At 37.8% G+C, this 6007-nt stretch overlaps 1 long non-coding RNA gene across 1 annotated transcript; it reads right to left on the minus strand.

The window, feature by feature from the left end:
- Nucleotides 1-2165: 2165 nt before the first annotated feature.
- Nucleotides 2166-5493, minus strand: LOC133805151 (uncharacterized). Its single transcript, XR_009878866.1, has 3 exons — nt 5087-5493; nt 4919-5004; nt 2166-2317 (listed from the first exon to the last, which is right to left on the minus strand). It is a non-coding gene; the product is annotated as an uncharacterized LOC133805151 (long non-coding RNA).
- Between the last annotated feature and the right edge of the window lie 514 nt (nt 5494-6007).

Consider the following 6007-nt stretch of genomic DNA (forward strand, 5'->3'; position numbering starts at 1 on the left):
GATGGGACCAGCAATAGGGATTCAACACGTAGCATGATTTTCCATAATGACGTCAGGGGAAGCCCAAATGTCTCCCCCTCGAAGACTTTTTCGAATTACTCCTCTCTATCTAAGTCTCCACTGTCCGAGGACGAGTGATGACGTGGGGGCCAAATGTTGTCCGTGTATTCACCACCCGACACATGGAATTTAGGAGTAATTAGCGACTAGACAAGGTATGATGTTCTTAGAGTGTGAACTCCTTCAGGTAACTCGAGCCAGCCAGACGCGAATGTCTCCAAGGGAGGCCACCACCCCGAGGTTCATCCTCGAGGTGTGGATGTCTCCAACTGAGATCCTCACGCCTTCTTCAGTCAGTTGTCCTCCATGTCTAGGTCTTTGTCCTTGGGACCTAGACAAGCTATCATGTGTCAGTCACTACACATATGAGCCAATAGAATATTGTAATGACCCAAATTTGCTAATAAGGCTTAGGGCCTTGATTAGCGTGCCTGGAGGGCAATAGGTGAATTATGGATATAATATGTGAATATGTGATAGAGATGCATGTTTAGTTGAATTAGATATGCATGTGGGCCCCGTTTGGATACTAGGGGTATGTCTGTGATTTAGCCCGTTGAGGGTATAAATGTGATAAATGTGATATGTTTGTGATATATGTCTGTGTAGCACGATCTAAGACAGTCCTAGGGAGCAGTTAGCCAGAAAGTCACAACGGGGTTGAGAATCCGACTCAGGGCGAGTCGAGGGGTATTTTGGGTATTAGATGTATTACGGGGTTATCGGGTTATGGAAATAAATATTTAGAGATATATTTGAGGTTAGAATGTCTAGGAGGGAATATTGGGGAAGTTTACCATTTCGCCCTCGGGGACATTTTTGGCACCCTAAGCCTTGAGGTGACCTTAAAGCTTAAGTTAAATAAAACAAAGCCTAGGAAGTTTTTAGAAACTTAGAAACCGACTCTTTCTCCCTCTCTTGAAGGTGTCCTCTCTTCATCTTTCTCTAAGGCATATCAAGGGAAAACTTGGTGAAGCTAACTTGAAGCTAAGGAATTCAGCTGGGATTTAGGGGAGCTTGAAGCTTGGATCTTAGGAAGCTGATTTAGAGATTCAATCAAGCAAGGGTAAGCTTTAAATTATAAGGATTAAGTTTGGAATTTCTGCTAGTTTTCATAGAGTATGCATGGTTTGGATTCTAGGACAGGTTTTGATTGTTTGATGGGTGTGGGAATTGGTTCTTGAGGTTGTTGGTATGGTTAGGTTGCATAAATATGAATTCTGGGTTTAATTATGAGGTTGGAGGTGATTTTGGAGGTGTTGGCTCGAAGGATATGCAAGGAAAAATGGTGTTTTTCTAGGTTTGGAGGCGAGGGCCAAGGCCCTAGGAGGGGCATGCCGCGGCCCGTGTGCATGCGAGGCCTTGGGGGGCCATGGTGCCCGAGGCGCACCGCGACGCTTGGCCAAGTGTGCCTTGGCTCGTGCGTGTTTCAGGGAGGTGTTAGCCTCTGTTTTGAGGCTAGCCGCAGCGCTTGTGGGGTTGGGCCACAGCCCTAGTTCAAGGTGCAGGGTGACTTGAGGGTTTTGACTTGGGAGCCTATTTGCTAAGGCTCGGGATGGATTTTATCACCCGAATTGATTGGATTCAAGGTCCCAGAGATTAGAATTGTAACTCAAATCTATTTAATGGATTAGAACTTGATGGATGAATATTGTTAATGTGTTGTGACTAGGGTTTCGGCGAGGCTCACTTTAGGGGATTGTGCTCGGGATATCGGTGCTTGGAAAGCTCGGGACTCAGGTAAGAAAACCACGGTTCCCATAGAGCTTGTATGCAGGACAGAGCCCTATATGATTGTATTGCAGGGCATAGCCCTTTGATTGAATTTGTTCACGATCAGTATATGCTTTATTATGCTATGAATGCAAATGTGTGAATGTTCAGCAAGAGCCGGAAACGGCGCAGGCCGAGGTCGGCAAGGCCGGGAACGGCGCTAGGCACGAGGAGTGCAAGGCCGAGTGCGGCAAGGGGCCGGGAGCAGCTATAACGACCCGGATTTTCAAGACTCGATAATGCGGAAATATAAATGTTTTCATTTAACAAAATGCCTCAAAAACCCATAGAAAAAAAAAACTTTTTAAAAAGTCGTATGGCCATACTTAACATTTAGTTACAAACATGTTTTATAAAGATTAGAGTGAGCCTAATTTAGGAAAATTACACAACGTTTCCAAAAATAAAAAGGCTTCCCAAAAGGTCGGTCCACATGTACATTTGCAAGGAAGACTCCAGCGCTCACTGCTCTGCCTTGCCCTTGCTCTTACCTACAACATGAAACAACTAGGTAAGCGAAAACACTTAGTAAGATCAACTTTCAAACAAAGCAGATAGAGAAATAGGGATCCGGACCCATCCGAACCCTACACAATCAATTTCAAGAACGCTAAAGCGTCCTGGCAAACTTATGGTCATGCCTGATAACCAAGGATAAATTAATTCATATCTAGATAAAAATCCTACACTCAGAAAATCCCAGAACAAGCAGATATATTATATCACAACTATATCTTACCAACAATTATATCCCTGCACTCAGAAAATCCCAGAGCAAGCAGATATATTATATCACAATATAATTCGAGACCAACGCTCGACAATTTCCAACAATTCATGCGTAACGCGCCCTCCAACATAATTGCTAATCTGTAAAAGAGAACCGAGTCTCCACACTAAGATCTAGCCAATAAATATTCTCATCAAGGGTAACTATCGTGTTACCTAGGGCATCGCTACTTATTCAAGAGTGTAATCTAATTTACACGTTTTTACGGAGACTTCTATGTTAATCAGTGGTGCTGGTGAGCAGTTGCCCCTAGGGTGTTCAGCCTCACTCAATCTTGGCAACCCCTAGTATCTCTAGGCACTCTCACTGAATGGCCAATATTCACGGCTGCTATCCGGGAATAATTTATCAGAGCACTTGCTCGGATTCTAACCGTCCAATGATTAAGTAAGCATGAGGGCCCCTAGGTCCCATTTATCTTGGCGCCCCTAGGTTTAACCAGCTTATCCTCATCTCATGGCCACTTGTCGCGGTAATGAACCGGACATAAATAAAATCAAGCAGTGTGACGGGGATCAACCGTCTAGGATATGACGGACTTCTACCGTTCATATTTTCTAAATCAGCACTCACTAGACTAACGTCTCTAAGCAACTTTCTATGACAGCCTATATATGTGCATGTATCCCTATACTAACATACAAGACAATAATTATTTCATGGTGCAGCCATACAATATAAGTTGACTTACTTGGAGTCCTTAGCGCTCAGCAGGTTTTCACCCTCCAACGTTCAGTCCAGTTACGCTTAGCCAAAACTGTAGTTATCCATACAGTATACTCGGATTAATTATGGCACTCATAATTCATTATTATTATTTTGGGCAGTTTGGTCATTTTAATAAAAGTCATCTGTAAGGATTTATAATCCTTATTTGGTTTTAAACCTATTAAGGAAAGTCATACAAAATATTCAAGACTAAACCCTAAGTCTCGGGGAGACCTATCCTAAGGTCTCAATACCTAGGCTCGGGTATCACAATGGTATTTCCCCACAACCCGCTAAAAATCTTATTCTTTCAAGGTATCGCTATTAACCCGCACTTTCGACTTGTTGGTTAAAATATGTAAGATTTTAGCCGGTATTATATCCAAAAAATACTAATAAATTCCTTAATTATTTTTAAGAAAATAAACTCTTAAATTTTTCTTTTATTTTTCTTAAGGTTTTAATATCTAAAAACCGTTTTAAGAAAATTGCCTAATTTGTCTTAATTAGGAAAACCGTTAAAAATTTCTCATCTTGTCTAATTAATTTTCCAAAATCAATTAATCAATTTTACTTACTAGAAAAATAATTCATTTAATTATTTTCTCAAAATATAGGGTTTTAAACCCTCTTTTAATTTATTAACTATTAATAAATTAATTCTCTTATTTTTAAAAAGAATAAAAACTCTTTAATAAAAATAATTCATTTAAACTCAAAGGGGTAATTTTAGTGAAAATATGATTTCAAGACTTACCATTTTATATCTTGAAATAAACAAAATTTTACTTTTTACCTTATGTTCCAAAATCTTATTTTTACACTAAGTGTGAAAAACCTATTTTTCACATTTTTAACTACATACTTCGTTAGTTCATAACTTGAAATTTACTTACCCAATTGTTACCAAAATTTCTCAATTCTATTTTTGTTATGCCATTTAGGTCTTTGTAAAATCTTAGGTCAAAATGAGCATTTTTTATTGGTGAAATCATTTTCCAACAATGAGGTAAAAATGACATTATTTTCAAGTCCTTATTTTTTCCAAACTTTGACAGTTAATAACTTTCAAACCGTTCAATATTTTCTTACCAAATTTTACAGTGGAATAATAGGTTATGCCAGAAATATGTCCACAAAAGTTTAGAAAAAACTGGGTTCATTTGCCCTATACAGTGGCTGTCCAAACTTGGTTCCGAAAATAAGAATACGAAAAAACAGTTTTTTACCTAAACTTTGAAATAGCATAACTTACTCATTTCTAAACATTTTTTAGTGTTTCAAAAGCTCAATTTTATGTACTCAATCTCAAAAACATCACAGTACAATTTAATTTTATAAAAACAATATACAGTGGCTGCTTGACCCCTTGGAAGTCACAGCTTAAAACATGTTTTGTTTTAGGGTATCCTACAAAACCCTTGGGGGTTTTGGTTCCCATTTTCAAAAATCAATACACATGCATCATAAAAATTATTAAACAACTACCATAACCTTATTACATCACCAACAAGAAACTTTAAGCATTAAATATACAAAATAATGCTTAAAACTAAAAACCCTACAACAAAATCATCAAAAGTAAACTTTTTACCTCTTTGGTGTTCTTGCTTAAGGTTTGGACCTTCCTATTAGCTTTGGCTCCTCCAAAACCTTTCAAAAACCCTAACCAACTTCCCCCAACAACATAGTTAATTAGTTATTTGAAACTCTATGCTTAAAATTTTACAAAAGCCTAGATTAGTGAAGCTTTACCCTAGGGAAAAATACTTCCTACACCAAGACTTAGCCTCCAAGTTTTCCTTGGTGTTCTTGAGGTTGAATATTGAGGGAACACTTTGAGAGGTCCTCAAAAAATCAGATGAGTGAATGAGAGAGGGAGAGTGATCGGTTCTTAGTGTGGGAATTGCTCACAAAACTCTTCAAAATATCACAAAGTACTTGAGTGCTTTTCTACCCACTTGCCCACTTGACTTCTTCATTAAATGGGATTTAATCTTTATAAAATTGGGTTCACACCACTCTAAAATACCACATGGCCGGCCAACCCTTGCTATATATATGATCATTTCAATTTTTTTTTTTTATAAAGGTTATTAATGTTTCATAAGAAGAAAAGTCCAAATTGGCTTTTGACACCTTTTTCACTCTTATTAAGTTTTAATCACCAAGCTTAACATTAATTAATTAAATTAAATGTCTCTCACATTTAATTTAATTAATTACATAATAAAATTTAACCTAAGGTCCATTCATGGAATAAAATTCCCCATTTCGGCAAAATTAGGCATTTAGCACAAAATGCCTTAAAATTTCCATTTTCTTTTAGGTTTATTATTTTTTACCAAACTTTAACTGTTATGAATGTATTTTATGCCCAAAATATAATTGCCATGATTTTTCGTTTTATTTTCCGAGATTTTTACCCGATCAGGGTTTTTGTGTCGGTCCAAGACCGAAAGTCTTATCTTGACTTTTAAAATCACAAAATTCATATTTTGGCTAGCAATAACTCATGGAATACTTCCAAACAAAATATAATATTATTTAAAATAATATTCTTAACCCGGGGGAAAAAATCCCGACTCGAGCCGTTTAAAGGTACCCAAAAACGTAGGACGTTACAGCAGCAATGAGCACGTGGAGTGCGAGTTGCCAGGGCGAGACCTTAAAAGA

This window comes from Humulus lupulus, chromosome X, assembly GCF_963169125.1.
Source record: "Humulus lupulus chromosome X, drHumLupu1.1, whole genome shotgun sequence".
Classification (NCBI taxonomy): domain Eukaryota; kingdom Viridiplantae; phylum Streptophyta; class Magnoliopsida; order Rosales; family Cannabaceae; genus Humulus; species Humulus lupulus.